Raw genomic sequence first — 11500 nt, 5'->3', positions numbered from 1 at the left:
TCTTCTTTTGCATATCACACAAATCAACGAAGCTATTTAGATGGGTAGCGGCATCTTCACTAGGAAGGCCGGCGAATTGATCTTTCATGACAAGATTCAACAAAGCAGCATTGATTCACAAGATTCAGTATCGGTAAGAGGAGCAATCGGAGTGCTAAGAAAAACATTATTGTTGGTATTGGTAAAGTCACACAACTTAGTATTATCTTGAGCCATCGTGACAAGCAAGCCAACATACGAGCAAAGAAGCAAGCAAAAAAGAGGCGAACGGAAAAGAGAGGGCGAATAAAACGGCAAGGGTGAAGCGGGGGAGAGGAAAATGAGAGGCAAATGGCAAATAATATAATGCGGGAGATAAGGGTTTGTGATGGGTACTTGGTATGTTGACTTTTGCGTAGACTCCCTGGCAACGGCGCCAGAAATCCTTCTTGCTACCTCTTGAGCACTGCGTTGGTTTTCCCTTGAAGAGGAAAGGGTGATGCAGCAAAGTAGCGTAAGTATTTCCCTCAGTTTTAGAGAACCAAGGTATCAATCCAGTAGGAGGCCACGCACTTGTCCTCGCAACTACACAAACAAATAAATCCTCGCAACCAACGCAATAAAGGGGTTGTCAATCCCTTCACGGTCACTTACGAGAGTGAGATCTGATAGATATGATAAGATAATATTTTTGGTATTTTTATGATAAAGATGCAAAGTAAAGAAAGCAAAATAAAAACAACGCCAGAAATAGCTTGTTGTCGGGAGATTAAATATGATGGAAAATAGACCCGGGGGCCATAGGTTTCACTAGAGGCTTCTCTCAAGAGCATAAGTATTACGGTGGGTGAACAAATTACTGTTGAGCAATTGATAGAATTGAGCATAGTTATGAGAATATCTAGGTATGATCATGTATATAGGCATCACGTCCGAGACAAGTAGACCGACTCCTGCCTGCATCTACTACTATTACTCCACACATCGACCGCTATCCAGCATGCATCTAGAGTATTAAGTTCATAAGAATAGAGTAACGCTTTAAGCAAGATGACATGATGTAGAGGGATAAACTCATGCAATATGATATAAACCCCATCTTGTTATCCTCGATGGCAACAATACAATACGTGCCTTGCTGTCCCTACTATCACTGGGAAAGGACACCGCAAGATTCAACCCAAAGCTAAGCACTTCTCCCATTGCAAGAAAGATCAATCTAGTAGGCCAAACCAAACTGATAATTCGAAGAGACTTGCAAAGATAACCAATCATACATAAAAGAATTCAGAGAAGATTCAAATATTGTTCATAGATAAACTTGATCATCAACCCACAATTCATCAGTCTCAACAAAAACACCGCAAAAGAAGATTACATCAAATAGATCTCCACAAGAGAGGGGGAGAACATTGTATTGAGATCCAAAAAGAGAGAAGAAGCCATCTAGCTAATAACTATGGACCCGAAGGTCTGAGGTAAACTACTCACACATCATCGGAGAGGCTATAGTGTTGATGTAGAAGCCCTCCATGATCAATGCCCCCTCCGGCGGAGCTCCGGAAAAGGCCCCAAGATGGGATCTCATGGGTACAGAAGGTTGTGGAGGTGGAATTAGGTTTTTGGCTCCGTATCTGGTAGTTTGGGGGTACGTGGGTATATATAGGAGGAAGAAGTACGTCGGTGGAGCAACATGGGGCCCACGAGGGTGGAGGGCGCGCCCAGGGAGTAGGCGCGCCCCCTACCTCGTGCCCTCCTGGTTGATGTCTTGACATAGGGTCCAAGTCCTCTGGATCACATTCATTCCGAAAATCACGTTCACGAAGGTTTCATTCCGTTTGGACTCCGTTTGATATTCTTTTTCTGCGAAACTCTGAAATAGGCAAAAAAAAAACAATTCTGGGCTGGGCCTCCAGTTAATAGGTTAGTCCCAAAAATAATATAAAAGTGTATAATAAAGCCCATTAATGTCCAAAGCAGAATATAATATAGCATGGAACAATAAAAAATTATAGATACGTTGGAGACGTATCATCCACGTCCTGACCCTTGCTTGTGCAAATGACGTGGAGCTTGTGGTTGTCGTGGAGGTCGACGTCATGGAGCTCCCTGGTGTACCTGCGGCGCTGCTTGTACAGAGGTGCATCCGCCATGACTCTCCTCTGCTCTCTCGTGTTTGTTCTAGAGAGAGAGGTTAGTGAAAGGAAGTGTGGAAAAGAAGATGCAATGGGGTTTTTGTGGGGATGAAGCAGTTGTGTTTTCTCCTCTGCTCTCCTTTGCTCTCCGTGACAGGACGTGGGAGTGGTGGAGCGGGGTGGTAGTGTGGTGGGGCTGTGTTTTTAGTTACATGGCAACTGCAGAGAGGTTCTGCTATGAGGAGGCTGTCTTAGTGGGTTAGATATCCGGAACGTCGTCGCCTCTTTTTTCGTGACTAGTTCTGGTATGCACGCAACGGTCAGAAAATGTGATGATTGTGTTTTCGGTGAATTTTCCTAGCAAGTGCACTTCTTCGCTATCACGACAGAATTGCATAAGTCCACGTAGTGTACCGCATGCAATTGAAATTTATTCTTTGTATACCGTATTATACATGATTCATACAAATGTACGCACATTTAGTTTTTTGATGGAGTTCTTTATTTTTTTTCTCTTATTTTATATGTGATGGTGATGTAGCTTTTGTGTGGATGGAGGGTAGTGTGCGTAGGTGTATCGGACTGCTTTGCTTAACTAACAGGGCTGCATTCTTCATTTTAGCCATACTGCAATGCAGTAGAAAGACAACTGCATTTCAGAAATAGGAATACTTCGTGCTTCCACGTGACGAACTACATTGTTATACGTTGCAGACTGCATTTGTACGTTGACTTCAGGCTTCCTGCGTTATATTTATTATAGCAAACTGTAGTTTCTGGCAGTGCCCACGCACATTTTTTGTTGTTGTTGTTGTTGTTATTCATTTAAAAAATGTTTCTCATTTTACTTTGATGTTTTATTTTTGTACTTATTGTTTTTTAGTGGGCCTTGTTATTTTAACTACTCTAGCATGTTGGGCCTGTCTTTGGGGAGTGAAGACTTATTCGGCCCAAGTCGGGCTGTCAGTACGGCTGGTTCCCGGTGCACTGTGTGTGCGCCCTAATGTTTAGTCCCACCTCGCCCGCGGAGGGCTCGCTCGACCTGTTTATAAGCGCTGGCGAGCCAGCCGTATCAAACTCCTCTGGTTACTTATTTGGGCGCTTATGCACGGCGCTCGCTGCTCTATGCTCTCTGACCTGTGGGCCCATGTGTGCCCGGCCCCATGCATCGTGGCTCAGAACGACTCGCCTACTGTGGGCGAAGATCTACTACGAGACTGGCTGGGGCGTGGTTGCAAGTGGGTGGTCAAATGTTTTTCATTGTATTTTTTCGTCTTGCATATTATTTCAAATGCAGAGGCGTGCACTGCTTAGTAAATCATTCGTGCACTGCATTGTTCATGTTTCTGTACTGCATGTTCACATATTCCGCACTACACAATTTTGCGCTACATTTTTTGTGCACTGCATTATGGTCGCATTTTTCTTTATTGTTCTTCTTCTTACGTATCCTTTTTCTAGTGTACGGGTGTGCACTGCTTTGTTGGTTCTGTGTGCACTGCATTCGTCATAGTCCTGTGCTGCAGGTGTACACATTTTGCCCTGCGTACAACCTTTTTTGTGCCAAAGTTGTGACTGCTTGTACCAACGATGCGGACTGCATGACTTACATTTAAGGACAGCATCTGGTGCACTAATTCTGCGTTGTGCACTACACGAAAGTGCTATTCTTGTGCTTCATTTTGAGCATGTACTGCACTTCATGCACACATATTATGAACTTCACGATATTACTTTGGAGAACTGCATTTACTTTTATTTAGAATCATCTGCGGCTTTTTTTCTATAAATTTATATATTTTTAATGATGTGTTGTTAGTGCGTGGGGAGTGCTGCAGTCAAAGTACACCTTTTTTGGTCCTTTTTCTTTGGTAACATAAGCTTCCATTGATTGTCCTTCATTGTTGGTAACATAAGTTTCGTTAACTCTTGTTTAATTTTCATTTGACCTTTTTGCATTCCTCTCCTATAAATGTAGGCTAACTTCTAACCTTCCTTTGCCGTTCATTTCTCCTCTGGCCGCGACTTCTCTCCTTTCTCCAGCCTCTCTTTATTTCTTTTCATTTTCTAGGTTTTTGTTGCGATGGCTCCAGGCCCCTGCGCGAATCTCTCCTGCTGCAGCCATGGTTGTGGTGTGCCGACGCACTGCGATTGCTCAGCTTGCTCGGAGGCCCGTCGTGCTCGCCGCGGGGGCAAGGTCTTGTGCCAAGCTGGGCGAGCGGAGCAGCTTGCATATGGCACAGTATTCACGGAAGCATTGGATATGGGCCACATCAACGCTGCTGCATTCTATTCCGCCCTGCTTCACCGTGGCCTTGGCCGCACAAGTCCTTTTGTCCATCAGCTTACACCAACAGACATGGAGACTCACTACAAGATGGTGTTTTTCGCTTGATCTGATTTTTTCTTTGTGTTTTCTATTTTTTTGTGTAATTCTATACTAGTCTGAACTTCTAGTATTTTAGGAACACACTTATTTTGTTTTATTGAAGTGTACTGCACTATGTACTTATATCTTGTTTTTATTTTTTTGCTTGTGTGCATGGAGCTCGTGTTTTAGTTTGCATGGTTACAATATGTGAACTGCTTAGATATTACATGAGCACCAGTAGTTTCCACAATTTTCGCCGCTTGTACGGTGTGTACTACATGCAGCTAGTCTCAAGAACTACATGATAGTTAGAAGCGCACTGCATGTTTGCAAGTTCCGTACTGCATATTAGATTGTGTGTAATCTGTACTGCTTGTTGGACTGTTGTGCACTTCATCTAGCTCGTGTCTGTACTGTGTGTAGGTTTTTATAGTTTTTTTTGCAGAAAATCCCCCAACGAGCTGTTAGGTATCTTCGGCACAAGAAGAAGGGAATTCTCCAAGTTGTTCTTGGTAATAGACACCTGAAACCAGCCAAGTACCATGTAGGCGTTGACGGGTGGCTGTATCTGCAGAAAGGCTGGAAGGAATTTATCATTGATAGTGGCCTGAAGTCTGAGCAAGTTGTTGTCCTCAACTTCTTTGAACTCGAGGATCATATGGTTAGAATCACGTTTGACGTGATTGGTTAAGGTTATGAGGTTAATTTTTAATAAGTACTTTTGCTTGTCGAACGCTTCATCTTTTGATGTGTTTTGTAATAAGTACTTTTGAGACCTGAACCGCTTCAATTATTATCCAGAACTTCGTGCTGCCAGTGAGCTAACTGCATTTTTTCATGAGTTGTGGATCAAAATGTGTCAATGTTTACTCTAGACTGCTATATATATGGTATACTCATACATCATTTCTCTTGATATGGTTTAGTTGAATAACTCATAGTCAGCGGGAAATTTGTGTTTACACAAAATTTAAACTGATACATAAGTCATACAGATAAGCAAACTGCTATGTATATGATTAATTTATTTAACTTCATCTATTTGGTCGTTAACCTGCTGCTTCTTCGTGGTGACTGGAGCATGTCTAATGTCGCACTTTGTTTTGTTTTCCGTGGCGGTGTTGCTGGTTCTTGTCTTTGCACCGTTGTGTTCGTATCTCCTCGCATGCTGGTTGATGGTGGCTTTTGTTTTCCAGCGCTGTGCACTGCATCCTTCTTTGCTCCTACCTGTTTTTTTGTACGCGGTGTCGTTCTCGGTTGTTTCTGTACAGCAGCATTCCCTTGTGTTTTCAGTCTTTTTTTGGTGGTCTTGTGGGCATTGTTTCATCATTTTCTTCGTCCTCTTCACTCTCTTCTTCCTCTTGCTTCTCTTCTTCATCTGCTTCTTCATAAGCCTCTCTTTGTTCAGTTTCTTCACGTTCTTCGTCCTCTTTGCTGTCTTCTTCTTCCTTCTCCTCTTCTTCATCTTCTTCTTCATAATGCATTTCTTCTTCAGTTGTGTCACCATCTTCTTCTGTGATTTCATCTTCTTCGTCTACCTCGTTTTCTGATCTTTTACTTTTGGGGCAGTTCTTGAATCGTGTCTCTTCCTCTTTTTGCAGATGCTGTAGCGTCTCGGTTTCGTCCATTTTTTAGTGTTGTGAGTGGAATTTATGTTTGGTTGTGCATCGCCATGTCCTCGGTTTTCTTGTTCATGTCTTTTTGTACATGTCCTAGAATTGTGGCTGCTGATTTCATTACATGTCTTGCACCTTCTTATTCCGAGTCGGTGACCATCACTGTCCAGCTCAGGCTGTGGCTTACTGTTTTTGTCATCATTTTTCTCCTTGCATGCAACCTTTTTCTGGGTTGCGCCGCCCCCTTTCTTCCTTCCTCTCATGTTTGAAATAGGAGGTGGAAGAATTGTTTCTTTTTTGATAGCACCAGTTGCGCTGTGTTCGGTATTTTCTACTTGCTCGGCATTATTATCCTGCTGGGATTTCTCTGCTTGCTTTAGTTTTGCTGCTTCTACTTCTTCTTCGTTGAGCACATCAACTTCCTCGATCAGCGCCCTCATACCAGACAACGCTCTGTGGCACCCAACGTCGGACCTTGTCGCTCTGTTTGCAAGGTCCATTGTTGTTTCTGTCAGCAATTTTCTACGGCAAAAAAGTGAGCTTCCATCTGGTGTTGTTTGTTCGTAGCCTCTTCTGTCAAACGTTGCATTTGATCTTGCATTCCGGGTGTATATTTTCATGATGTACACCTCAAGAATCTTGAGTACTCTCAAATGAGAAAGCATGCATAACACATGGACGCAAAAGAGCCATGCAGACAACACACGATTTCTTTGTTTTGTAAGTGAACTACATGAAATTAATAAACACATATTTTTTAGTTATTTGTTCATTTTAAGGAACTGAACTTCACTTGGTTTTGTGAATTACTCATGCATGTGGACTTTTAAAGTTCAGTAAGTGAGTTTTCGTGCATGACTATCAGAAATTAGGATTTTTTTTGCTAGCAAGTCGCACCTGTGTGTGTCCAGAGTTTGCACTCACATTCGTAGACACCTTTCTGTTCATCGGCGACCACTTGGAAATTATGCCTTGCCCAGTCAAATGCATTCGATCTATTGTAGTGGTGTACGAGATACTTTTTCGGGATCTCTGGGCACCGTTCTGCTCTAAATGCAGTGCTACGGTAGAGTGTTTCTTTGAAATCTGCAAACACTGCCCTTGTATACACTTTTGATAGCTAAACTTCGAACACAAACTGGGTTGTTGTCTTTACCTCTGGCTGCATGATCAGAACTCCACTGTTACGAACGGGAGAAATGGAAATTTTGTTTGTTTTTGTAGTTATACTTTAGCGGTTTTTTATGGACATTTTGTTTACCTCATTTGCTACTGTCTCTGCGTGCTCGACAGCCTTCCTGGTCTGAATGCACTTGTCCACCTGCTGAGCAAACAGATGGAGATCATGCTTCTCTTTGACAAAGTTTTTGTTCAGTATGCGGTTCATGCTCTCGCTTCTCTGCGTGGAAGTCATCTGAGCACAGAAAATTTCCTTGTAGTAAGCCGAGATTCACTCGTGCCTGTCATCCCACAGCGAATTCATCACTTCATCGTTTTGCAACTTGTATTTCTGAATGAGGTCCTTCCATGCTCGTTCAAATTCTGACGGCATTAGTGGGTTGTTCAGCACCGCAATGAGGCCATCCTTGAGTTTCTCGTGCGCCTTATACAGCAAGGCGAGGTGGTCTTTGTACTTCTTCATGATATGCCACCGACACAACTTATGTAGTGTATCTGGGAGGATAGTTTTTAATGCTGCCTTCATCAAAGAACACTGGTCTGAGAAGGCACAAATAGTGTTTTTTTATTAAGTTGTTTGTGTGTGTAAGATAGATGGAAGAAATATAAGTGTACCAAACAAATGTAATTATACAGGTGTTGTTTTTTTGTGCATATGAGCATGCAGATTGGCGGCTTGTTGTTCATACACCTTAGAAATGTTTTGAAAACCCACTCGAACGACGGTATTGTTGCATCTTGCACGAGGGCAGCAACAAATATGGTGCTCTGTAGATGATGGTTCACTCCCACGAAGACTCCCAGCGGCATGTGGAATTTGTTAGTTTTATATGTCATGTCAAATGTAACGCAATCTCCAAAATCTTCATACGATCCTTTGCAACTTGCGTCGGCCCCCAAAAGACGTTTCTTACACGGTTATCTACATCAACGTCATAATCATAGAAGAACTCTAGGTTTATCTTCTGCATCTTCTCGAAGAAATCTAGAAGTTTCTTGACGTCATCTTGGGACTCTTCTTTGACAAACTTCTGTTTCCTGCATTTTCAAACGCAATGCAAACTCATCTCATCGAACAGGAAATAATTACCGACAGAATGCTCAAGTGATATGCTATGTGACGTGCTTACTTGTTTACCCAGTTGCGGCTAGTATGTCCCATGTACTGCAGACCATCGGACATACGTGACAGCGTTGACATCATCTGAGCGTGTGTGTGGTTGTCCCGGTTGCATGTCTTTCACTAACTGGTCAATCAAAAGAACGTCTCTTTTGTGCGATCGCATGTGCAAAAGCATCCTGGGGCTTTCCAGCATCTTGTGATTGTGGTTGAGTTCAACCATTTCTATCACAAATTTGCCATCCTTCCTCTTTTTGACTCTAATTTTTGCCTTGCAGTCAATCATTTTTTATGTCTTCTGACGTTTCCGATGGTAATCTGACACATTCTGCTTGTGCGTCCCTTCTCTTGAGCAGACAATGTAGGCATTTGTCCTGTGTTTTTCCCTCTTGCGTATGCCAAACCCTGCACATCTTGCATAATTGTTGTAAAAGTCCCATGCCTTGTTGTACGTGGTGAACTTCATTCCAGCGGCATGTACGAGGTTCAGCGGCATGTTTTTATCCTGCATTAAGTGCAATGATCTATGAGATAAATTGTTCTGTTCTGTTTTTAAATACGAGGAGTGCATACAAGTTTAATAAAGCATTGCAATGTTCCTAAGTTTTCAGAAGAATCGACTGTATTAGATGTTAGGTCAAACCTCACAAGAAATACCAGTGTGCACTCCAATGTTATCTGAATGGACTGCAAATATTAATATTTTTTCTGGACATAAACTTACATGTGTGTACAGTCGTTCACCCGATGGTGTTTGCAGCTCGCCAGGTTGTATTGGACATGGCGGGGTTATAGCAGATCTGTGTAGTTGAGGATCTCGCGGCGGCAATAATGAGGAAGATTAGTACCTGCTGTTGACTTTTGACCGAGGCACCCTTGGTGGTCGTAGTGTCGAAGTTGATGCAACAGGTCTACTTGGAGCTCTGTTTTTCGGTGCACCAGGTGGGCGCTGAGCTCTCTTTTGGGGTGCGGCAGGTGGACGTGGTGGTAATCCAGTGTTGTGACAATGTCTCAGTGGATTGGTTTGACAATTTTTGAGCGGCAGCACATCATCATAGTCATAATCATCATTTGCTGCAACATCATGTTCAACTGCATCATCATTGTCTGTTCGGACATGTTGTCCAAATGTAGTGAACTCGTGCTTATACTCTTGGTTGAGAACTGTTATTGGCTCATCTTCATCGTCGTCATCTTCATCATCCTGTCGGTGAGTGCCCTCCCACACGAAGGTGACATCATTGTCATCTTCGACTACCTCTTCTTCCTGGAAAAAATCCTCTTCCGGCGAGTATTGCACCATGTTTGTTGTCGTGAAGAATCCTCGAGGAATCTCAGGGGTAACCCAGTCAGTATCTCTTTCAGAAGAAGCTTTACTCTTCTGAAAGTTCTTGTTCTCAGTGTTGTCAATTATGCGTGGCATTTTGTATCTGCTGAACATCATTTCCTGCACAAAATGGCCGAGCTGCATCGTCAGGTTAAATGAACTGAATCATGCGAGCTGCAATGTGTTTGAAAGGGTACTGCGAACTAATGCACGCTGACTGCATCACCCCGCAAGGTGAACTGAAGCAACCGCACTGCACCATTTTTGGAGGCATACTGTACTGCTTGTACTGCTTTGTATGGAATAGGTAAACTGAGATAGTTGAGGGAGTGTACTGCTTACCTCGTGTTGTAGTGCTTTCTTGCGTTTGGAGGAAGAAGTTCCCCTCTCGTCTGTCTGCAGAACTTTTGCGTTCACCCATGCAGTCCACTTGCCCTTCAGAAGTTCATGAGCGGTCTGGACATTGCTCAAGGTGAGTGGTGACGGAGGATTTGCTTTGAAGGTCATTGCAGACTTATTCCAAGAAGCTGTCGTGGATGAAGGAACCTTGCGCACAGTCCTCCTTGCTCGAATTGGTTTGATGTCGAGGCAGCACCAATCCACATCTGATGAAGTACAGGTAATTGAAGGCCCAAAGGAGTTCGGCGGCGGTGCTACCGAGCTGCTGCCGCGGAAGAATGCCGATATACTAGCGGGGGAGGTGTTGCTCGGGTGCTGCCGCGGAAGAAGGCCGATTGGCGACGGGCGGCGTCGCTGCTTGGCCGCTGGCATGGAAGAAGGCCGGGAGCGGAGGGGAAGCGTCGCTGCCGGACGCCACCGCGGAAGAATGCCGGGAGGGGAGGGGCGGTGGTGCTCCCAGGCCGCTGCCGCGGGAGAAAGCGGGGAGGGGAGGGGTGACATCGATCCCAGGCTGCCGCCGCGGAAGAAGGCCGGGAGGGGAGGGGTGGCGGCGCTCCCAGACCTCTGCCGCGGAAGAAGGCCAGGAGGACAGGGGCGGCGGTGCTCCCAGACCGCTGCCGCGGAAGAAGGCCGGGAGGGGAGGGGCGGCGGCGCTCCGAGGCCGCTGTCATGGTAGAAGGGGGGAGGGAAGGGGCGGTGGCGCTCCCAGACCGCTGCCGCGGAAGAAGATCGGGAGGGGAGGGGCGGCGGTGCTCCCAGACCACTGCCACGGAAGAAGGCCGGGAGGGGAGGGGCGGCGGTGCTCCTAGGCCGCTGCCGTGGTAGAAGGCGGGGAGGGGACGGGCGGCGGCGATCTGGTGGGGGATGTGTAGAATAAGGCAGGTGTTATTAGAATAAGACTCTTAAGGGGTGTTATCATAATAGACCCTATATATATATATAGGGCTGGACTATTCTGTTACCCGTAACAGAATAGTATTCTGTTACCCCTCGGCCCTATATAGGCGCGACGCGCAGAGCACCGTAGAATCCCCCCGACCCAGCCCGAACCCAACCCGCCTTCTTCCGCCGGAGGCAGCCATCGTGGGCGAGCGAGCGACGGCGGCAGCCAGAGCGAGGGAGCCCTGGGCGCCGTGACTGGCCGGCGATGGATCCGCCGCCGCCATGCCCTTCCTCGGCGACGGATCCAACGATGGGGCTGTGATCCCCGCCTCCTGCCTCCCTCCGTCGCCGGGTCTCCTTCACCGAGCCCGTGGTCCCCGCCTCCTGCCTCCCTCCGTCGCCGGGGCTCCTTCGCCGGGCCCGTGGTCCCAGCCTCCTGCCTCCCTCCGTCGCCGGGACTCCTTCGCCGGGTTCGTGGTCCCGGCCAGCCGC

This window comes from Triticum aestivum, chromosome 7D (genome assembly GCF_018294505.1).
Source record: "Triticum aestivum cultivar Chinese Spring chromosome 7D, IWGSC CS RefSeq v2.1, whole genome shotgun sequence".
Lineage (NCBI taxonomy): Eukaryota > Viridiplantae > Streptophyta > Magnoliopsida > Poales > Poaceae > Triticum > Triticum aestivum.
The sequence above is the reverse complement of the archived record's forward strand: the minus strand, read 5'-3'. Positions refer to the sequence as shown.